This window comes from Anser anser (assembly GCF_964211835.1).
Source record: "Anser anser genome assembly, chromosome: 2".
In the NCBI taxonomy this organism is placed as follows: domain Eukaryota; kingdom Metazoa; phylum Chordata; class Aves; order Anseriformes; family Anatidae; genus Anser; species Anser anser.
Window position 1 is genome coordinate 77708145 of NC_139721.1, and position 25239 is coordinate 77733383.

Sequence of the window (25239 nt, forward strand, 5' to 3'; positions counted from 1 at the left end):
TGTGAACAGTTTTTCTGGGCACTCGCAGGCATAGGAGACAAGTTTAAAAAAAAAGCAGTCAGTTCTGAGACTGTGAGCATAACATGGGAAAGGGCTAAAGTGAAGCCTAGCAGTAAATCTTTAACACAATATGAGAGGCTGCTCTTGAGGCAGAATAAGAAAGGAAGGGACAAGAGAGGAGAATTGGCTTGAGAAGTAATAAAGTGATTTTGCTATCGCAGACTGCTTGTGACATATCTCTTAAGCCTCATTCCCTTTTGTTATCATTCTGTTTCCCATACCCAGTATTTGGAAACCATTCTCCACTGTCTTCACATTGACTGCTTTTTTTTTTTTTGAAGTTTTTTTTTGTTAGCTGACATTTCATTTGGAGTGGCTCCTCAGTGTGCTAGTCCAGGGTGATAGCTCTTGAGAAATTAGAAAAATCTAATGATTCTACTTGGCAAGTAGCATAAAGCTTAGTTTATAGAGGAATGAAACCAAGACAAATAAGGACTGATCCGTTATAAGCAAGAATGTGAGATGGCTTGAACTCTACTGGGAACAGATCATGAACATTTTGGGGATAAAAGGATTTACAGACTCCTCCAAATGTTTTTATAATGTTCTCAAAACCCATCGTTCCCAACTCTCTTTTCCTCATCATCAGGACAACAAGGCAGCCAAAAATGAAAAAATAATAATAATAATAATAATTAAGTCCAGGTGGGCCAGTCTTAAATGAAAGTTCCTTTATATTTTCTTCTTCCTTAGAAGGAGATCTTTCCTGCTTCTACTGGTTCAGATTCTCTGAGCTGTCTGTTGTCTTTTAATAGAAAACACTAAGCCTGAAGAGCTGGGTGGGTCTCCAAACCTTGTAGTATGCCTTCAGTTTGGCAAGAATAAGAGTCAAACCTGTATAGTGCATTTTCTGTCTTCCAAACTATGTTCATTTCTCCCTTTTTTCATACTGCATTCCTGTAACCCGCCAAAAGTGCAGAAGAGAACAGCTAGACCCGATGACATCCAGAGATGCCTTCCAATCTCAAACAGACTTTTAGTTTGTTGGAGGACTGTGCAGTCACTGATATACTCCTGCAGCTTGTCTTCAGAGTGAATTAGTTCATATACACCAAAGAAACTGTTTGGTTAGTTAATGATCTCCCTTCTGACTGTGTCCAAAAAGGCATTACCTCTGAAATATTTCTGAATTTGCTTGTTGTCTGTAGTATACCACCTGTAAGCATGGCCTTGAAGCAACTGCAGAAAGTTGTGCTGGTTTGACAAGGTTGCCCTCAGTGGAGGGAAGAAGCCATAGCCAGAAATCAAACACCTCACTATGTCTAGTTCCAGGTATCCAGTTAGCAAAAAAGAGATGCTTAGTGTTTCACAAAGAGCATGTGATAGATGAATTCAGACTGGCTGAAAATGATTCTTAATATCGTGAAATTATTTTTATAGTATATAGAGAAATTAAGAAGAAGGAGATTGAGAAATATTCCTCAAACACATCTGTGTTAGTGAATACGTGATTCAATCTCACCCACTGGGAGCTGGAGTAATGCGTTCGCACAGTTATTAATCAAGACTCTAGATATTGTCAAGATAGTAAAAAATGCTGATTTTTAATTCTTTTTTATTGAAGTTTTAAATTTCTCATGCTTAAAAGTGAATTTAAAGTAGGACAATGCAAATATAAATAACTAATTGCATATAGATATTTACATCATAGCACCATAGCCTACAATAACTACATTCTTCTCCATCTTCATCTATTTTATTCTGTAAAAGACCTGTTGTGTAAACCAACATGAAAACTCTTTGCCCTTGGAGATGCATATTGATGAATATAAAAACTCAATTGCTTCAAAAGATAAGAAACATGCTATTGTGCTGCATTTTAATGGTGTGAAATATGAGGTGTTCACCCCGGAATTGATTATTGTGGATTGGATTTAGACATACTGCAGAGAAGGTGATTTGAAAGTTAGATTAATTAAACAGACTCATGTTTTGTCACCAAAGTTTGATTTTTATATTAAATTGCTTTTCTCCTGTCTTTACAATTTTCCTTCAGCACTCTTCCTACATGAAGATGTAAAAAAGAAAGCATGCTGGGGCTTTTTTCTTTGTTACACTTTGATTCTTTTACTGAAAACGGTTACAGTGAATGTAGAGATGTTTAATAACTGGAAGACTTGGTAAATTGTCAGTATTTTTCATTCAGTAGTGCAGTTGTTGTAGACTACAGATGATTTTGTTCTACTTCCAGTTTTACAACTAACTTGCCAGTTAATCTTTCACTTGTCTGTTCTTCTATCTTTGAAGTGGGAATAATGATACTGAGAATCTTTGAAAAGTGTTTTGGGACCTACAGATGAGAAAAAATATGGTAGTTATGCAGTATTTTTAAATACAATGCCATTAGGACCCAGTCTGTGCAACTGTGAAACCTCTCAGTTCCATCCTTCGTAATGCAAGACTAACTGAGGAGCTATTAGTACCACAGCAGCCTGTCTTTTGTTGCCTTATATTCATCCAGAGAATTGTCACCAATCAAAGAATCAGAGTATAGGTTCTCAAATTTTCTTCCAATTTTTACCCTTTATTTTATACATTTCCCCAAAGGTACTAAAAAGCATTGTAGAAAACTTTTAGCCACTTTTTTTTTCCACCTATTCTTCTTAATGGAACAAAAAATACTCTTTTATATACAATATTTGACCTTAAAACAAAACAATATTTATTTTTATTTATTTATTTTAACAATATTACACAACCAATAGGCTATATTTAGGGACAATTTTTAACTTGTGAGAGGCTTGGGGAGTTCTATTAAACATGAACCTACATGAGTTCTAGTTGGAATTCATTTGGAGTCAAATTAACTAACACATTTATTACAGGCCTCATTAATCCAACATTTAAATTAATTTAATTTATGCAAAGAACATCTTGGCTTAGAAGATACTGGGCAGATGATAGTGACTCTTAGATTTACACAGTCTAGCAATTTTGAATATAAAAATCCTTTGTATTAAACTATTGTCACCATTCTTTGTAGGGCAGTATCAATACCGAGAAGACAGTAAACCACAGGAAATATATCATTCCTTTGTTTCACTCAGTTATAACTTCTCAAATGTTGAAATAAAATGCTGTGCTCCTCACTGTTGTCTGAAAGACATAGTCAGCTTTTCAGAGTGACAGAGCAAGAAATGTAAGAACCCAGCTCATTCTCTGATTTGTTGCCTATGTCTTCTGTCTTATCTCCCTTCTTCCGTTTTGAGGAAACAGAAGACTGAAGAGACATCACAAATAGATATAACACAGTACCCCAGTCCATCTTCTTTTCTCAGTTGGAGATGTCCAACAACCTCTGTTCCCGGGAGCAGAGTAGAAACAGGCCAGGACAGTTCCAATATTGAGCAGATACAGTGGAGTTATTTCTGAAGTGACCTCTCCTATAACTGACTAATTTACTCATAGTTGTTACTTTATCTGCAGCATCATGTACTGCAACTTTAGAGGTTTAATGCGAGCTTTTTACCGGGGAATTGTTCTGTGTGGGAAAGTGAGAAGTCTGTACCAAAAATAAATAAATAAATAAATAAACAAACAAACAGAAACAACAACAAAAATTCTCAAAAAAAAAAACAATCCTATGTTATAAATAGTTTGAGCTTGGAAAATATAAGTATTCCTTAAAAGTCCACTGGAATTTAATCTGTGAGATTTTATGTCAGCCATTTTGTTCCTTACACTTATGGAATAATTTAGGGTGGAAGGGACCTCTGAGGGAAAATCTGGTACAATCCTCCGCTCAAAGCAGTGTTGACTTTGAAGTTAGATCAGGTTGCTTAGGGCCTTGTTCAGTCAAGTTAAATATCTCCAAGGTCCTGAATCCACAGCCCACTTGGGCAATTTTTTTTCAATGGTTTACCACCCTTGCAATTTTTTCCTTAAATATGTAGACTTGGAATATGTAATATGCACAATTTCAAATAATTTGGATTTTCTTTCCTGCAACTTGTATGTGTTGTAAATTATCCTTTCACTGCACATCTTTATGAAGCTTGGCCTTGCCTTATTTTTAGCTACTGATTAGCTTAAAACAGCAATTGCACAAATCCTTTGTTCCATTAGAGCAAGTAAGATACCAAGGCCTCATTAGCCCTTTCTTCTCCAGGCTGAACAAAACTAGTTCACACAACCTCTCCTCATACATCTAGTGCTCTAGTCCCAGGTCACCTTGTTGACCCTACACTGTGGAGTAAATACTCCAGGTTGACAAGGTCTCATCAGTGCAAAATAGTGGGAAAGGATCATTGTTTTGACCTCCAACCTATGCTTCTGTTAATACAACTGAATATGTGGATATACCTCATCACTGCAAGGGTGCACTGCTGTTCAACTTGTGCATGAGAGTCCTGAGGTACTTTTTTACAGAGATGTTTACTTCCCAGTCAGCCCCAAGACTGTACTGCTGCAAGGGGTCTGAGACACAAGAGTTTGCATTTGCTGAATTCAGGTTGTTCCTCTAACATCGTTTCATCAGCTTATCAAGATCCTTCTGGCAGTCCTACTCCTCTGTGTATCTGCTTCTTCCCACAATTTGATGTTATCCATGAGTTTGCTGAAGAGACAGTCTATCTCATCATTCAGCCCACTAATGAAGACTTCAAACCATACTGGCCCCATTGGTGACCTTGGAGTAAACAGTCCTAGCTACCCTCTGCTGGTGGTAGAATTTGAACCACTGAATGCAGCTCCGTGATCAAAGCAGTCCAGACAGTTTTTCACCTACCTTGTAGTCTGCCCATATCTCTCCAGATTGCTTTTAAGGGGCTTATAGAATACCGCATCAAAAACCACACTAAAATCAAAATAAACATCTACTTTTCTTCCCTTATCCCTGGGCATGTTGTATCCTTCTAGAATTAGTTCCAGGTTGACCATGCAGAATTTGTCCTTTGTAAATCTGTGCTGCCTCTTCCCTGCCACCTTCATGTGCCTGGACATTGCTTCCAGACAGATTTGCTTCATGAGATTTCTGGGAATTAAGGTCAGCCTGATTGATCTGTTGCTTAACAGATTATTTTGTTACACTGATATTTGCTTTTTCTCTGTTCTCTGAAACCTCCATAAATAACCACAATCTTTCAAAGATAATCAAGTGGGCTGACGATGTAGTCCAACTCTACCAGCACTCTACGAGGTGACCTGTCTTGTCCCCTGGACTTCTGCACTTCCATTCTCCCTAAGTAGTCTGTAACCTGATGTTCGTCTACAGTGGATAACACTTCACTCACACAGACTCTGCCACTAGGCTCAGGAGACGGGGATGCCTAATAATAGACCTTGCCAGCAAAGACTAAGCAAAAAAGGCGTTTTCCCCTTTCCTTTTCTCATCCTTTCCCATGGCCTTTGTCAAAGAGTCCCTTGCCTCATTCAGCTGTAGGCCCACCCATTAGTGAGTTGCAATGGCCAACATTTTCCTAAGGGAAGGCATGTAAGAGCCAAGTGTCTGTGCCCTCACCAGCATGGCACCATACCACAGGGTCTGAACATCATGGGCAGAGACAGAGGCTGGTAATAAGGTCCAAAACTGTCCTCAGCAAGACAAGCAGAGAACAAGGACCAAGGTCAATCCAAGGAGTTCAGAAAAAGAAGATGGGGCCAGAGACATGACTGAAGAGAAAGCTATATGAGTTCAAAGTCCATCCAAGAGAGAGGAGCATGGACAGGATAGTAGACAAGATTATAATGTGCATACAAGGGGTGTGTACATTGTACTCTAGAGTATTTGATTGTCAACCTACATGTCTCATTAAGATGTGTTTGTAGATGACATGAGAAAACATTTTTAAAAGCAAGTAAAAATATGTAACTTACAGAGACGAACCAGACCTAACATTTACAACACTGAATTTAGAGACTGATATTTGTAAATATAAAATTTCACTATCCATATTCAATTTCTTAAGACAAGCTGCAGGTGAAAATATATGTACTTTGATTTTATCTATGTGATTTGCACCTTGAGAAATTAAAGAGCTAATTGTTATCGCAGCTAGCTACACCCTGAACTAACTGCAAGAGCAAAAATACATTTTAAGCTCAATCTTGGCAATTTAGGCTGCTGCTTTGAAAAGAAGAAGCTAAAATGTAAGAATATGCATAACAATATGCATATTGATATTCATACATATTAATAATAATATGCAAGCATGAATTAAATATGCATTAAGCCTTTTTTTTAATGCCTCCCAACTTTTTTATGGAGCAAAGACAAATAAGAACAGATGCTTGCTAGCAGTCATTATTACACTTGATGTTAGATGTACACAAATCAGATTACATGGCAAAACTGAAGGTTATTATTTTTGTGTCTTCTTCTTTTCTGAGTTTTTTCTTAAACATTATGTTTCATGTTTTGCCAAGCTACAATATCAGAACAAAGGGCATATGGTCTGAGCCACACTATTGAAGAAGTAATAGATGTATACTAGAAATGAGGCAAGCTCTTAGTCAATGCCCATTTATTTTAGGGGCAGCCTATAATAAAAGTTTGGACATTATCCAGTCTCCTGAGGGTGGTTTGGGGGCATCTCTAGGGACCCATGAATCATGGAGTATTTACACTATAAATGTCATATTTTCTAGTTGTTTGCCCTACAGGGAAAAAATTTAAAATAAAACAAAACAAAACAAAACAAAATAAAATAAAATAAAACATAAAATTTAAAAAAAGCAACACGAGCTAGAAGACAGAAGAGAAGTGAACAAGAGAGAAAGAACTAAAAATAAAATATAAATGAATGGAATTCATATTCTTATCTTCCCCTTTACTTATTGTTATCATAATCCTATGGTCAGACAGTCAAACCCACTTTCCACTCTTTTGCTGATAATATAGACTATGGAAAGATTGTCTTTATATCTCTCCAAGTAAATTTCCAACATGAGAATATAAGGACATAGCAACAACTGAGAGCAAAGTAGTTGACATGGCAACAGCAAATAACCAGAAGACCTTTTGCAGTCTTTGAAGATGGAAAAGGTTGATTTTCTTCACTAGGAGGAGAAAAGGAAAGGAAAATAAAATAAAACTAAAAAAAAAAAAAAAAAAAAACAAACAAACAAACAAAAAACAAAAAAAACCCTCAAACTTTATATACACAATTGCATTGTAATAGTACAATAATTGAATTGCCTCTTGGCCTCTTTTAGAACTGCCAGTGAAATTGTAATGAAGAGTAGTGTTAGCATTGTAAATGAGAAATGATTTACTTAGAGGGCTATGTTCATTACTATTATTTGCTGAGGACCTTGGTATGTGAGATATTAGATTTGCCTTAACCTCTCAGGAGATATTGAGAGGGTATGGCAGGTGAAGATATTAGTTTTCTGTGCAACCTCAAAGGAACATGTATTGGACCATTCTGTACTGTACACTTTTCTTTCAGTAATGTATTAAGGATTAAACAAATAATTTATAAATATGAAAAAAAAAACTTTATTTACTTCCTTTCCTGACTTAATGTAAAATTTGAATGTATAATAATGTATACTAATTTTACAATACTAAAAAAAATCACAATATTAAAACAGATCTTTTTTTTTGCCATAAGCTTTATAGCAAAAAAATATATATATGTAGTCATCTATATACATTTAGAAAACACTCCGTTTTTATCCATTATATCAAATGTTTGTTATGGAGCCTATATACATAGCTTATAGTGGAACCATGATTAAGAATATGTTTTAATATTATGCAAAGTTTCCTTTTCTGTTGAATTCATCTACAAATTAAAATACAACAGAAGTAATATTTTTAATATCTCCAATGAAATCATTACCTATTTTGGGTTCTGATTCTCACATTATGTGGTATCCTATTCTTAGCTTGATCCAAAACCCTTTGAAAACAGTGGGATATGGTGGGGCAACTCTTTACTGAATAATGCTATTCCTTCTTGAAAGGCTGAGGCTCAAAATTAGTGAAAATAACATCTAAAACAGATTTCTGAGATTAAATAACATTATGGCTAGTAACAACCCTGCACCTGACAGACAAATCTGTTTATCTTCCTATCTTTGTAGTACCAGCACATTTTTGTTATGTTTTTTAATTGATGGATAAAATTATCAACTTGCCAGTTGTTGTTTTGTGTTTTCCTTCTCAAGGGAATCACTTTTTTAATTGTTCCTAGCCCTAAATTACTTTTTCTTTTAACAGGGAGATGTTGGAAGTTATACCGCCTCTTTCTATTAATGAAGTTTACCGTTATTTCTGATTTGATTATAAATTCAGCTTTCAGAAACCAAAGATACACTCTAGAACAAGCTGGAATATTAAAAGAAGTGTTACATAAAAAGAAGTTACACAAAATATGGTAGATAGCTGTTTTGAATAATTGTTATATAGTGAAAAAATATTGAAAATATATATATATATTAATAAAACTAGATTTTAAAGATCCACGATTTTAGGAAGACTAGCAACTCACAATTTTTCTACTTTTGACAGTACTATATGCTTAGTTCATATTCTTTGTTGCAGACAAGTCTCCAATTTTTGAGTAGATGTTGGGAAAGAGAGCCAGTGGGTCTATAAAATGCAAATTTATTTTAAGTGAGATATACCACAAATAAGAAGAGACTGTTCTCTCTGGGCAACAGACTGCTACAATTCAGCAAACATATTTGTCATTTTCCATGTATGGATGAACTTGTTTTGACCAATTCTTTGAACGTTGATAGGAATGGGAGTTTCTGAATTGAATGTGCAGGATTGTGGAAGTGTATAGTGCTACCTGTACCTTCAAAATAATTATTTTGGACTTCTCTTATAGTTGGTATAGATAACAATGAAGCTTCTGAAAATCATTTTCTGAAAGAGGATATCTAAAATCAGAGTTTAATGCTGCTTTTTACTTCTCTACTAAGGATTAAAGGGTGATTTCCACCCAGCTTCGTCTATAGCAGCCACTTGCACCTGAAGTCTAGGAGATGGCCAAAAAAAAAAAAAAAAAAAAAACCTTATGATAACCTAGTATCTATAAAATCAACCAGAAGAAATATTTTTTTATCTTCACATCTGTTTTGCTATCTGGGGCTTGTAAAAAGGTGCACAAGAAAATAAAGGTCTTAATATCTATTACGTCGACGATGGAGCACAAGCTGATTCTTACCAGGGCTATAAATGTACATTGGTCCCTAGCCAGGAAAAATGGCACTTTTGTGCAACATTTTCAGTCCTTTGCAATATGGTCTATTTCAAAGTCCCCCCTCTAGGAAATACACATGGATCCATCATAACTGAGTAAGTACCCAACGTCAATGAAATCCATACAGAGAAGCATGAAATTGTGTGGTTCTGTGACAAGAAACAAATGAAACCAGACTGTACATCACTTTAGATAATCCCAGTTGCATCTATCTGAAAACAAGAGTGCAAAGTAATTCTATTGAAATAAGAAATTCTTATAAGAACTTGATAGGTCACTGCCATGGTAAGATACCATCTTCCAATTTAGTAAAATGTTTTTAAACCTAACCAGCTGATTTATCTCTTCTTACGAATTGTGACTCTGGCATCACTTACAAGACCCATTGCTTTCTTGTTTCTTTGAGACAACTTTTTTCCTTTTCTCTAAAAAAGATCCAGTCAGGGTGAAACTATGAATTGAATGAATCAGCTTCTTTAGATCATCTTTAACAAAGTTAAAGAAGGATCACATGACAGCTGCAGTGCCAGGGATTAAATAGAGAAAAGATGAGATTGCTGAAAAAGTTGGCCTTCTAAAGACTTTTCTTTTTATTTCTTTTTTATTTTACATAGAAGGTTTTATATCTTAGGCATAGTGTACTTGCAAAAGTCTTTTCTTTGGACTCAGAAAAGATGAAATTACTCAGTCAAATCTCCTACAAAACACAGTGTACAGGCTGAATTCACCTGTGATTTGATTTGCCAAGACCTACGGTGAAAGGAAATGGGTTGTATATAAGCTTCTCTATGCTCACCTTCTTTAATAAGTCCAACAAGTAACTGACTTTTATCTTTAGCATACTGACTGTCATTTGATGGAAGCGAGTTCCAGTGATCACCATAACTGAATCCCTAGAATGCCTTGGTGTATGTGTGTGCATGCATGTGTGTGCGTGCAGCCTTTGGCAGAATAGAAAGTTTTAGCTCAGTAACAACCCCTGCTGGGTTGTACAGCACGTTTCCAAATGATTTACCACACAGCTTCCTGTACTGATGAGGCATCATCTGTTAGTCTTCAAGCAATTGTACTTCCTGCTGATTGCAACTTCCTGTTGTTTTTTTTTGACCAACAAAATTGTGAAGCCTCCATAATTCTCCATATGTGTTGTATGGCTCTTATTGTATTATATCAGATTAGGTTTTCTGTGATTTATGAGTTTTCTAAGTAGAATCATAATGGTAGATGGGCTACCAGAAAAGCAAACAGAACCAACCTACAAAGTAGTTTGACAGTATTAGAACAGAGTAGAAGAATAGATGTTTCATCATAATAAATACAGAGTTATTCACAGTGATTAGAATAAATGTAAACCAATATTTGAAATCTACAATTCAGAATGAGGCAATTTCTCTAAGGAGTAATCACAAATACAACATTAAAGTGCCTCATTGGCTCCTGTGTATTGACCTAATATTGACTTTGCTAAACATTAAGCTTCCACAAATTGGCTGAGGATAGAAATGGAACCATAAAGGTTTCTGAATGGAGCATTCCTGTGTATGTACTAGTTCAGCAAAATACCGAATGTTGTTTACCTTTTATGTATAGTTTCTCTGAATCAACATGTTAGCCCCTGATGAACAAGAAGTGATTGTTTCTGAGTAGATGAGTTCATTTGGGTCTTTTTGTCTATACTCAGAAGGAAAACAGAGTGAAAAAGAATTCTGATTTTGAGACATTAACTACAATAACATCTTCATTAGGCATACTAGGAAATTTCAGTAGTTCCTTAAATTATGAAAATGATTCTCACAAAGCATTGAGCGGAAACTTCAAATAACGTACAACACTAAAAATACTTAAATTGAGTAAAATTCATGTTTTCTTTGTTTGTTTGTTTGCTTAATCCAGGAAAAAAGAAACATGAACTTTTTGCAAACATTACATGAAGAGTGTACACAGAGAGACTGAGAGGAACAGCAATCTTGTTTTGAACAAAACAGTCTTTTAAATAAAGACATTCAGAAAATAACTTACAAATTATTCTTCAAATATGGTAAAAGACAAATAGTTAGCTTAATATGTAATGACATTATAAGGTGTCTTTTTTTGTTGGGGGGGCACTACTTCAAGGTAGATATTCAAAATCTCTGATAACTTCTGTTAAATTGTTATTTGAGTAAATTTTATCATTTCATTTATGATAACTTTTCTTTGTTTCATGCTTTTCTGCACTACTGGAGATTTACTCTTTGCTTTGCTTGGGAGGTTGTTGAAAAACAGGCTAAGAAATACTGAGTAGACTAATAGACAGTGGTCACTGCTTCGTAATGGGAGGAAACTGGAATAATTAATTAAAATAATAAATAAATAAATAAATAATAAATAAAATAATTAAAAGAGTCTGCACTCTGTTATTTCATATATTTCAGGTAGGTATAGTTAAGTAATGAGGGATTGGGGTGAAGAAAAATGTATAATAGGGAATGTGGTATTTCTGAGGGCAACACAAAAGCAACCCTAAAACACAAAATTGGTTTCTTTGCTTGTTTGTTTAAAAAAAATACAAGAAAAGAAAAAAAAAAAGAAAAAAAAAAGAAAAAGAAAAAGAAAAAGAAAAAGAAAAAGAAAAAGAAAAAGAAAAAGAAAAAGAAAAAGAAAAAGAAAAAGAAAAAGAAAAAGAAAAAGAAAAAGAAAAAGAAAAAGAAAAAGAAAAAGAAAAAGAAAAAGAAAAAGAAAAAGAAAAAGAAAAAGAAAAAGAAAAAGAAAAAGAAAAAGAAAAAGAAAAAGAAAAAGAAAAAGAAAAAGAAAAAGAAAAAGAAAAAGAGAAAAAGAAAAAAAATGAAAAAAGGAAGGGGAAGGGGAAGGGGAAGGGGAAGGGGAAGGGGAAGGGGAAGAGGAAAAAAGGAAAACAGAAGAGACTATTTCAATCAACACAACAGATTAGAAATAGACCAGAGAAGGAAAAATAAAATTGTCAAATGAAAAATAGTTTAATTCATAGCAGGGAAACTAGGTTTGTTTTTAGGAAAGACAAAGGTAACAGGAGAAAGTAATCTGGGTCATGGTACAAACAGGTGACTGTATCAGAGCTATCCCTTAGAATAGCAAAGGATGGCAGTAGCAGTGAGCACACTAGAAAAAGAGCATCACTGGAAACGGTTGAAACTATAAGTAAGTTGCACATTGCTATGGTTATCTGCAGAATTATTCACTTCATAAAGTTGTTGTTATAATGTACTACATAAGAGTATCTCTCTGTAAGCTTTGATCAGGTTTGCAGTATACAGTTATTTCTCTAAACTTATTATTTTTATGTTTAGCTACCTGTTCCCCTACTTTTTTTTTTTTTGATAATGTTTCATGCTTTCCACCTGTTTTTCTCTCATATATGATCAATGTTACCACAAATCACAATGCCTGTTATTTGTTTAGCATGCTCCCTCTTCCCAAGACAGTTGTTTCAAGACTGGTTAATTGACAATTCTGAATATTTCTGGAAAAATTTTGGCTATCTACAGTTGCATATAAACACTATAAACACTAGAATTTTTGCTGGAATCAGAATATTTTTCAAATATTTCTATCTTTATTTACAAGGTGACAAAAAAAAAAGCTATTTATTTAATTTGATCTTATTATTTTTTTAATGTTTAATTAATTCATGAAGTAATTATTTTGACTTTACAATAAAGGTATTATTAAAATACCTGAAGCTGTAGCATCTGCTTCCACTAATTTAAATTCCCATATTACCTGTCCAGAGGGATGTGCATTACTGCCCCAGTAAAGAGAACAAAACAGATACAACAGCGTAATTCACTCCTGCTCAAGGTCATTTCTGTCCAGCTATTCTGAATCCTGATTTAAGATATGGTATAGAGGAACTGTAGAACAGTATGTTTTTTGTAAATACTAAGAAAAGCGCAGTTGGTTTATTGTACAGCCATAAAGCCAAATTCCTAGTAAATGTATATCATCAGTATTTCATTAATATCATCAGCAATCAAAAATTAAGATTTCTAAAGGAAAAAAAAATGCAGTATTAATCAATGCATATAAATCATTAATTCCCAGAGTCCTCCTGGATTTCCAAACTCCTGAAATACATTTTGAACATACAGGGTGCTCAGCCACTTAGTAGTAATGTATTCAATAGAAGGAGCTGCAAATCTTAGGTTGGCATATCTCAGTACCCACCACTTAATATTATGGAATTTTTAACAGATATTTTTGACTAGATGTGTAGCAACTTTGAAACTCATGGTATTTCCTAAGACTTCTTAAGGTCATAAAATTCCTAACCCGTCTTTTGTCTTTTACTTTTTTTTTTGGGGGGGGGGGGGGGGTTGGTTTGAAATCAATGTCTTCAAGTTTTTGCTTTGGAGGTTTTTGTTGGGGATGATGTGTTTTTTTTTTTCTTTTGAAGCATCTCAGATATACCTTGAACTGTAGAATGGATGCACTGAAAATAAAATACTAAATTATTGCTTGAACATTGCTTACGTAACTATGTAATGAAGTGAATCTGTTAGCAGATGATAGGCAAAATGACAGCCAGTTCTCTCCATCTTATACTTATAACCTATGTGAAATTGCAAAGAAATGCTGTGTTCATGGATCATGGAATAATGCTACCCATGGATCATGGAAATGCTGTGTTCAGGAAAACCAGCCAACCAACCAAACAAACAAACAAAAACCAACAACATTAATAATTAATATCAACAACTCAGATGGAACAATGAGCTGTATTGAGAAAAAAAAATTAACCTATTTAACCATTAATTCATGTGAACTAGTAACAACAGGAGTTCTACCAAAGATTCATGGAATATCTGATATATGCTATGAAAGTAGCATCAGTTTTGTCTTCTAATAAGTACACACATACTGAAATGAAAAACTTATTCCTTCAAGATGCTTTTGACATACCTTTGAGCTCACATAATTCAATGGATTTGCTGACTTTTGAACTTTTGCTTTCAGGTATGTCATTATTCACTTTGAGAAACAAAGTCAGTCCCATAGATGAGTTGACATCGTTATCTTTAATGGAGAAAGTCCTTCTGCCACAATTGCAAACATCCTTTCTTGCTTCCAAAACTGCTTAGATTCCTGATTAACCTTTCCATAGAAATTATGTCTGTATTTTTGGGAGCTCTGTGTAGAATCAGTGCACCAACATGCAGTGTTTGATTGGGGTGTCTTGTTCATTTCTCTTCTTTTCTGATGTATGTCAGTAAGCCATTCACAGAATAGCAATACCATTGTGATACACCCTACCAAAATCCTTGACATGCTTTTAAGGCAAAAAGTAACCATATTTATCATGTAATCAGTGGCATTCTCAACAGAACCATGACCACAAATATAAAAGGATACTGCTTTCTAGTTTGCTTTTGTGTTTGCAACTTACATAGTGTGCATAGTGTCTTTGTGGCTACAATACAGCAGGCTGTAAATGATGTATGAAATAAAGCACGAAATTCTGGTAGAAAATGGGTTTGGGGAAAAAAATTAAGCCTAATTCTAGTATTTATAAGTTGTGAAGTTGTGAATACAGGAAAGGTACCAGGGAATGTAAATGAGAATTGAATAACTAAATGTCAAAGAGACTCAACACAACTACTAATGAATAAGTATTGGAATAGATGACTTATTTTAATAGAATCAGCTGCAATAGTTATGAAAATATGAATTACTTTACTAAGCATTATCATTCTTTATTATTTAGATTATATTGTAAAGAATAATCTTAGTGTGACATGGATATTATTTTTAAATATACCTTCTATTGTTATACAGTGTGACCATTGTTCTATATATTCTAGCAATGCCTTTGATATGCAATTTTCAGAGGAATTTACAGGTTATTAGAAATGAAACTTCACAGTCATTTACATGTTTAGGAAAAGACAGCATTAGAAGTCAGACACAAACGTCCTTTGAAACTGTGCAGAATAGCTTCCTGTCTACTGTTAAAACAGGGAATATAAAAGAGAGCATATCTGAAAATATATCAGTAAAAATATAGTATATATGGGCAACATCTAACCTTTTTGGTGGTACAGTGGTACAGACCTGCAGCCACTGAGTTATTTTAAATGGCTTTAATCAGGAACACATGGATAACTGCTCACAGATGTTTATGTTGGAGAAAAAGTCTAATACAGAGGTCAATATTTTGGGTGTTCAAAATTCAGTCATTTAAAAATATAGATATTGACTTACTGTCTTAGCTCAACTATACTCCAGTACCTTAACCTTTTTGTCCTTAGATACTGCTGCCTGTAAAATAAGAATAGTAATGATAACCATACTGCATAAACATGGTAAAAGTACTTAAGACTCAACCAGAGAGGGCCTGTTGCTTAAAATGGAGCTCTTACATAGACACATTCACCCCCACACACCTCCAAGTGCAGAATATTAATGCTGATGTATCAACAAGAATATCTTAGTTCAAGTCAGAAATACAATTTTTGATACAGATCTCCTGACCATCTTAATGTGCTCCAAATCCTTATCAGCACTCAGAACATGAGCCAATGTAAAATCCCCTGAAATGTGTTTATGGCAGATTTCTATGCTTCAGTAATGACCATTCAACTCTACAAAATAGTACTATCTGATGCCAGAACTGTGTAATTTAAAAACAGATTAGGTAAATCTCCTTTAGCTTGATACCTTCAGATTACACTGTAGGCATAGAATGGCACAGCTCCTGCTGTTACTGTCAGTACAGTGAGTAGCCAAGGGTGCACAGAAAGCTTCAGAGATGGTAGCAGCCAGAAGGAAATTGAAGCAGAGGATGTTTGCAGTTAGAGATGTTTGGGATGAAAAAATTAATATAGGGAAAAATAGCACAGTTTTCCAGTGACTTGTTAGAATCATGACGAGGTGGATGTTTCATCATTGCCATCAATATCAATTACTTTGGGACAGTATTATACCTCACATGCCTTGCTCCAGAGACCCTGATTTCAGGATGTGTGGGTCTGGAACAAAACTGTTATACCAAGGTGTGAAGTTTGGTCTTGGGATCTCCACTTACAAAACATCTGGGTGCTACAGAGCCAGGATTTGCAGCCCCATGCAGGTGATATCAGGCTGGGAACACTGCATGGGGTCTAGGGAGCTACTTAACAGCCCAACGGGACAGCTCCCTACTGGAGAGGGAAGGGCTGCTTTTGTTTAATTTTCCTTGGAATATCTTCTTTTTTATTATTATTTTTTTCCCCTGAAAAATCAAGACAAAAGGGATTTAAATGCACCTGGACAAATCTTGAGCTTTTGATATGGAAACATCTCAGAGAATAGGAAGCCAACATTTCAGCCAGCTCTACCTAGGAGGTGCTGCAAAGGAACAAGGAAGAAAAGGACAACTGAGATACATACTAGAGCAAGAAGGGTTTCTAAATATCACTTTTGACACAAAATGATGAGTTTATCCATTATGATAATAAATCAAGACAGACTTGAAACTGTAAGATTTTTTTTTGACCTTTTTTTTTTGAGGAGTAGAATTTCTCGTGCCTAAATATGGTCATCAATTTATAGAAATGTGTTTGGATCAACCAACCACAGTAAGCATCATCTTTCATGAGATTTGAAATGACTTGATTGAAATGTTTTTGATTGCTAGATAAAAATTGGCCAGATAAATCTTTATTCCATACACCATCTTCTATATGATGTACATGTACATCAGACTTTCACACTTACAATTTTCTGCTTAGTTAGGAATAAAGTGAGATATCAGATTTTTTCCAGAAAAGCAGACGCAAAGACTGTCATGCAAATATGATATTCTCCCCTAAAGTGTCTGATTCTTATTAAATATATATATATATATAGCTTTTATGTCATGCAATATATTTGAAACTTTTTCCATCAATTTAAACATAACTTTTGCAAACTTATAAAGCTAGTGACAGGAGCATTACATCAACTTCTTTTTATAAGTATCCCAGAATGAGTATCATCACCTCCCAAACTAAAAAAATGTCTTTAAAAGATACAGTTAAATCAGTTTGATTTCCTTCTTTGCACATATTAATTAAACAAATTAGTGTTATAAGATTTATTATCTAATTATAACATTAACTGAAAACTTGTGCCCAATTCTGTTCTCAGAGTAGTATTCATTTCTTTTCTGGAAATAATAAAGGTTTTGTTTATCAAAGCTTCTCAAGATTCTCATAACTTTCTGTATATATAATTGAAATATTAATACAGGTAGGAAAAATATGTTGAAATGTTATTTGCAATATAATATAGACCTTACAGTCACACTTGGAGTGCCCAATCATTTCATGAGATGTCTGTGTCATATGGCATGATCTAACATTTCAAGCACTTAAAAAAATACAATAGATATTCCAGCTTTAGTTCAAGTGCTGATGGAATATATTGTTGTTTGCTATCATTTGGAATATCACAAAACATCTGAATCAATTCACTGTGCCTGTATACAAATTTCTTGACTTAATTAACATATGGCAAGATAGCAGATTTCAGTTTTGTGTCATTTTGGCACAAGGTGGTTATCCATGGTTAAATAAAGGGGGATGGAAACAAGTTCACATGCATGAAGATTTATTAGCAGGGAAGTTATTTTTGAGGAAAATGAAAAACAAGAATGCTGGGGGGGGGAAGGGGAGGGGGCGGGGAGAAGGAGAGAGGGTGAGGAGAAGGAGACGCGGTTAGTGCTGACTGAAGCATGCTTAAATCAAGGGCAGATACTGCAAGTCCCTTGCCTGTTAAGTTCTCTCCATGCACATTATTGCCTCCCTAAATGTAAACCAAAAGCTACAACCATAGGTTGGGAAAAAGGGTGTATGAAAGAAGTTATCAGCAGAAATCATTTCCCATGAGAACTATCACAGCAATGCCATAGGGGTTTACAGGTGCAAAGCCATGGTAGTAACAGCACGAGAGCAACTGCATGGGAATAGTGGGGAAAAATACTGCCTCAGATACTCTGGAAAGACTCCCCTGGCCCTTGGGTGAAGGGGTACAATGGAAAGCAGCCTATGGAGTTGCAGAAAGCCATTCACAAAACAAAGAGAGAAGGCATCCAAGGCACTGTGCAAGCCAGTGGGGGACAAGGCTGTTCCTGAAATAATTTAGCTCATTCTTCTCTGTGTGTGAGTCATGATTAATTTCATAGAATCACAGAACATCCTGAGTTGGAAGATCATCAAGTCCAACCCCTGGCTCCACACAGGACCACCCAAAAATCAAACCCTGTGTCTAAGAGCATTGTCCAAGTGCTTCTTGAACTCAGACGGGCTTTCTGCCATGACCTCTTCCATTGGGAGTCTGCTCCAACGCCTGGCCATCCTCTCAGGGAATAACCATTCCCAAATATCCAGCCTGAACCTCCCCCTGATGCAGCTTCATGCAGTTCCCTCATGTCCTATCGCTGGTCACCAGAGAGAAGAAATCGGCTCCTGCCCGTCTGCTCCCCCTCATGAGGAAGCTGTAGGCTGCCAAGAGGCCTCCCCTCAGTCTCCTCTTCTCTAGGCTGAGCAAATCAAGAGACCTCAGCCACTCCTCATACATCTTCTCCAGATTCTTCACCATCTTTTCTGTCCCCCTTTGGATGATATTTAATGGCTTTATGTCCTTCTTATATTGTGGTGCCCAAAACTGTACACAGTGGTCGAGGTGAGGCTACACCAGTGCAGGGTAGAGGGAGACAACCAACTTCCTGGGGAGGGGAAGCAGAGAGGGAGATGCTGGACTCTTCTCCCTGGTAACCAATGACAGGATGTGTGGGAACATCACAAAGCTTCACCAGGGGAGGTGAAATACCAGATATAAGGAAAAATTTCTTTACCATGAGGGTGGTCAAACACTTGAACAGGCTTTCTAGAGAGGGGGTAGATGTCCAATGCCTGTCATTGTTCAAGAGGCATTTGGATAATGCCCTTAGTAATATACTTTACCTTTTGGTTAGCATTGAAGAGGTCAGGCAGTTGGACTGGTTGATCTTTGAAGGTCCCTTCCAACTATTCTGTTCTATTCTATTCTGTTCTGTTCTGTTCTGTTTCCATTCCATTCCATTCCATTCCATTCCAATTATCTGATACTCATTCAGTGACTTATAAATATGCTGTCTCTGCTGCTCTGTAATTAAAGTATATAGGTGGAATGAAAAACAAGATTTTAATTAAAATTAGAGGAAGGGGAACATTTTTATGTGAAATAAAATTTGTTAATATGCAATTTCCACCTCCTCATGTCAAAGTGAACTGTGTTTCTTTAAAATGCAGCGCTGCTTACATGTCATCCTCAAAAAGGCAATTGTTTTTGTCAAATATATATATATATGTATATAAGTGTCTGACACAAGACATAATTTTGAATGCTGGTGATCTGTATGTATAGAGGATTAAAATTGCCATCTGTGCCCCTAATTGTCTGTTAGGCATGAATTCCACGTCACTTTTCGTCATTACCATGGTAGATGTTAAATACTTAAAAATGTAAGTAAATGATTTGCCTTCTTTCTTAGTCTTTAAAGAAGAAATATCCCCTACTTAGAAGTAGTGTGGAATAGGAGGAGGATCTATAGGTTTTACAACTTTGCTTAAATGCTTTTGTGAAGATGCTTTCTTGAATCCTGACTTATATTTTGAAATAGCAAGGTCTATTTGCATTCTTCTTTTGAGTGAACTCTTCTTTCCTCTGCTGTTCTGCTCCAATACCCCTGCACTCTCCAGTGCATACAGGTTATTTCACTGTCTAAGGCAAGGCAGCCAATGAATTCGTGAAGCAGAAAAGTTCAGATGTAGACACAGGGGTGACTACTGGGACCAGAAGCCTCCAGGCAATACCAACATGAGCTGCACCACGATTTGCTTCTCTGCCTGAAGCAGCCTCCCAGCAGGCTATGCTCTCGCATACAGTGCCTCTGCTCAGTCCAGCAGGCTATAAAAGCAAAGGCTGGTGTTCCCAGGAATGGCCCTTATTATATACTTGTGTGTTTAATCCCTTTAGGAAATGACACAAAGAAAGGTCCAGTAGAGGGCTAAGGATCAGTCACATAAGGATTTGTTGCTGGGGGGGACATACAAGCAACTCTTTTCTGGCAGGTCAGCATACTGGTTCTCACCACAGCACTGAGCAATGCCATTTGAAACCAGAAATGTTACGGTGGTCCAGGTGCATAAGCCCACAGTTCTGCTGTAACTGAACGCGTGCATCTGTCATCCTGACCTACCCTAGACGTTTGAATGAAGAAAGATGAAAGTCATGGGCCTCTGCAGTGCTCTGGGGCCAGAAATGGTCTCTATACAACTACAACGCGCACCAAAAAATAAAATAAATAAAATAAAATATAATTAAAATAAAATAAAATAAAATAAAATAAAATAAAATAAAATAAAATAAAATAAAATAAAATAAAATAAAATAAAATAAAATAAAATAAAATAAAATAAATAAAATAAAATAATAAAATAAAATCAAAGCACGGTCCACAACCTTGTAGCCTCAGGTTCTTCCTTCTTTTGCCTCCCTAATGGGTGTCACCAGCCCCACTCCAGAGGTCCTTCCCAGAGGATGTCAGGAGGAACACTGGGCTGGGCATGGGTGTTGCCACTTTGGTTACAGTTGCCAAAGGATGGGAGGCAACGAGAGCTGTGCTCGGGGACGTTTGCTTTATGCCAGTCATCACCTTTTAACAGCAAGAAGAGCAGCTCTACAAAGCCACAACACTTGAAGGTAGGGAGAAATTTCCATAGTCATCTCACTCTTCCCACCTCCACAGAAAGGAAAAGGTCTTTTTGTCTCACATGATGAGGTAAGAGTATATCCACTATTGAAATATTCTTTCTAGGTTTGCAGAAGGTTTCATTCTAGCATATGGCTTGGTTTTAAAAATAGTATCTCCTATGAATTGAACACTAAAAATCCATTTCATGTCCTCTTGGACAAACACCATATAGCAACTTTTTTACTTACTGAAATACTGAATCATTTGTGTCAGTGACATAGATAGAAAACACACTTGACCATATTTCTTGTGACTTGTCAGAAATGAGACAACAGGACTGCTGACATCTTTGGATATATGTGTAACCGTAAATATATATTGATCTTGAAAAAATATTTAAGCATTTTAAAGAAAACAGACTCACAAACATTTTTCATTTATGGATATACCATTGCCCTAAATAACAGAATACTGTCAAGCTTGAACAGTCTTTCCACATTTTTCCCAGTAGACCATTCAAATGAGTGCTTTCCACAGCCCCTTTCACAAAGCTGCCCTAAAATTTTGCTTTAAGACAGAAATGCAGACAGACAGAAATAAAGACAGAAAGACAGAAAGACGACAGAAAGAAAAAGAAAGAAAGAAAGAAAGAAAGAAAGAAAGAAAGAAAGAAAGAAAGAGAAAGAAAAAGAAAGAAATTTAGTTAAAATCCATTGATTTCAACTGTCACCTTTATAACTATGACACAATTGTGTTAGTGAACCACTTATTAGTAAACTTTTTGGGGGAATAAGATATTTAAAGAAGATACCTACTGACGGTGAGAGTAAGGGCAGAATCTGACACTTCTTTCTTCCTCACAGGTGCTGAGGCTTCCTAGACATAACAACCATGGAAAACACTTTCTCAGAAGAGAAATGCTGGAGCTCATATACTGCTGAGGAGGTGGGACCCTATGTAGGGGAAGGGTGAGTACTGCTGCCTCTCATTCTCCCTCCACAGCTGCTAAGGCAAGGTCCTTGACAAGGACCACGGCTTTCTTATGCTGGAGACCTCAGAGCTGAACGCAGTATTCCAGGTACTCACAAGAGTGGAGTAGAGGGAGAGAATCACCTCCCTTGACCTGCTGGTCACTCTGCTTTTGATGCAGCCCAGGATACAATTGGCTGTCTGGGCTGCAAGCGCACATTGCCAGCATAGAATAATGTCCTTTAACTAGTTTCCAAGCTTGAGTATAGAACACCAGTTTGCATAGATTTTTGTTTAAGAATTGTCCAGTTAAACAATTTTCATTTTAAATTTAGTGGTTATTTTGCTCGTGATGGTGCACAGCTTGACTTCCTTTAGGATACAGAATATTCTCCTGTCCATTGTCAGCCATCTTCTGCCATAAGGATCTTCTATTACATCTTTACAAGGTCAAATTCTTTTACTTAATGGATCTGACTTCATTTACATGTGAAATGTTTGGCCTAGCTGTAACCCATTATTACAGTTGAGAAGAGAATAAAAATGACTGCATTGTGTAGCATTTTTTAATAGCATGTTTCACACCATGAAGTGCTTAACAGTCTTTCATTCACTGGCACTACTGGCCTGTTCTGAACAGCTTTACTCCCTATTTGTTTCTTTATTCCAGTATTTGCTACATGCAAATTTATCATTGGTTCTGCTTTGCATACATGTACTTAAATTTATCTGAAAAGAACTACGGACACATACCACATATCACTATATCTTTTTTAAACATCAAAGGTTATTTTTACAGAAAACATACCTCAGAAGTGGATCTATGGTTTCTAGTTTTATTGTTCTTTTGAAAACTGTTAGAAGTTGTGATAGCAAAAAAATGTTTTTCCATTGTGCCATTTTGCTCATTATATATACTGTTTCTGCTGCCATATGAACCGATGTTTAGCATTCCAGCTGTTATTGTCTAAAACAAATGTTAATTCATTGCCATTTATTTTAGTAGCAAGACACAAGTTTAAATAACATTGGTTATTCATGATTGAAAATTGATGTTGCAAAGATGAAAGCGATCCAGAACACACTAATTTGGAACAAAGTCTTGCTTCCCTGCTCTACATCTTCATTTTTGTATTATGGGATGTGACAATTGATTAAAATTTTGTCTAATAGCTTCTTGTCTTCACCTCTGGAGTTTAAAAGGAGTGAACTAATACTTTTGTCTGTTTGTTCTTTGCTTTCAAAGATAAAGATCATTGTGTTGCTTTTTTGTTTTCCTGCATAGAACATCACAAAACAAAAGCAGATAATTATACCAAATGATTATGTAAATCCCAATAGGAAGAGAAAATCCACTCTTGTGAAGGTATTCAATAAGTTCTTGAATTCACTGAAGACAGCAGATTTTCATGTCTTTGCAAGTTAAAATTATACAAATTTTCAATTAGGATTGTGAAATGCTGTTTTTCGTTTATTTAAAAAATACTTTTTTAAGTTTTCTTGTCTGATAACCATGAGGGTGATATTCATATAAAAATAATATATGGTAAGTGAAACACAGTAAGTGGTGAAAAAACAGTGAAAAGAAAGCACTGTTCAAAGACATGAAAAGGAGCTTTCTAGCATTGCCTCTCACAATGTAACTACTCAGAATAATGGGGATGGTAAATGATGCATCATTTTGGGGAAATCTTTAGTGGCATATGAATACATGCTGAAAATATGACTCTGTGCTTGCACTGACTGAGACTTGCAGCAATCTGAGTTATATTCCCCATGAAGCCTGCTTTAGAACTGTTGCTGCATCACTTCATCTTTTTATGAACTAGTTTTTTGCCCTATAGAGTCACAAAAGAGCTCATGCAGATGAGTGGAGATGTCTCTTAGGACTCAAGTTATTTTCAAGACCCAAAGCTCTTGAGGAAAAATAATGTGTTTAAGAAATACCTCTGCTAAGCCATGTTTCCAGTTGTATAGTACAGAATAGAGGGGAAGATTTTTATGTAGCTTAAACATGAACACTTTAATACAACTAACCAGAACTCACAGTTAAATTTAGTCAAAGGAATCTACATGGAAACACAGGATTGCTGTTTGAATTTTAAATAACGTTTTGTAATATATTTATGTTGCAGTCATTTTTTCAGCTCAATTTTCAGTGATTTGTGACAGGTTATTAATGATCAGGTTTGTGCACATATCTATACCTTACAGCATGCCTTTGATGATGATTCAATGTCAATAATTATTCTATGTATCTCATATTTTCATAATAGGGAAAGAGACAAGAAACAGTGACCAACTTTAAAAAACTCCTCTGGATTAGCACTGCATCTATGTTTTTGGTAATTAACGAAAATAAACCTATAATTCAAAGGTAAACTAAGAAAGAACTGAAGTTTCATTATATACATATATCTCTTAGAAAAGAAGGACCAAAACCTTTATGCTCCTAATTTAACTCTTTAAACTTTAAATTTAGCTATTTCAGTAGTAAAATAGCAATTAGGCTCTTCATCATTTTCCTGGAAAAGAAAACAGAAGTGTCACAATACAGGGTGAAGAGAAGGAAGAGCAGAAAGAGATGGAGCAGAGAGAAATTGATATTAATGCTAGTAATATCAACATCTTATTTTTGCATTTTTACCTGAACTATCTGGCAGCAAGTAAAATGAATGTTTTTAATCTGAATTATGGTAAGACTTCCATTCATTTTCTGTACTTACTGCCAAATTCTGAGAAAAATATTTCTGTGAGATAAGTGACTTCTGTATTAGTATCTCACATAATCTGTTTACTTCCATGTTTTTGAATGAAAAGAAATAATATCAAGGTTATTAAAGTTTTATAACATTTTGTTCTCTAGATAATGACCATATAATTACAACATGGTTAGTATGCAATTATATTTGTACTTGAGCTTAGATTCCATGTGAGTGGATGGGGTGATTCAATTTATACTGTGTGATTATGCAGTGTCATAAAAAATCAAATAAATATGCTACAAAGTAAAATGTGAATATCGTGAGCTATTACAAAGAGAACTTGTTCAGTCCAAAGTTGCTTAATCATCATATGTTTAGTTTATTAGTTCATTTTTTTTTCCTTTTATTACTCTCAATAAATTAGAACAAACTTTATAGGCTCTCGAGCTTCTGATTTATTTTATTATGTAAACTAGCCTACATTTCCATAGTCTGTAGATTTTCATTATTAAGCTGCTGGTTCTTAGACTTAGTAATTTATTGAGAATATCTTCATCAGCCCTCCCGTGGATCACACAATCATGTTGGTCTTGTTCACAAGTGTATCACAAGAAGGCTGTTCAGTAAACAAAGATGATGT

General features: G+C 35.4%; 1 long non-coding RNA gene across 3 annotated transcripts in view; it reads right to left on the bottom strand.

Annotated features, from left to right (window-relative positions):
- Positions 1 to 25239, bottom strand: part of LOC310893603 — a 59603-nt gene that overhangs the window by 7867 nt on the left and 26497 nt on the right. The window contains exon 1 of one of the 3 annotated variants that reach the window (XR_014579118.1): positions 15432 to 16455. The exons of the other annotated variants lie outside the window; for them this stretch is intronic. This is a non-coding gene — a long non-coding RNA (uncharacterized lncRNA). Of the gene's footprint in view, positions 1 to 15431; positions 16456 to 25239 lie in introns of those variants that run through there. 3 annotated transcript variants of the gene reach the window in all.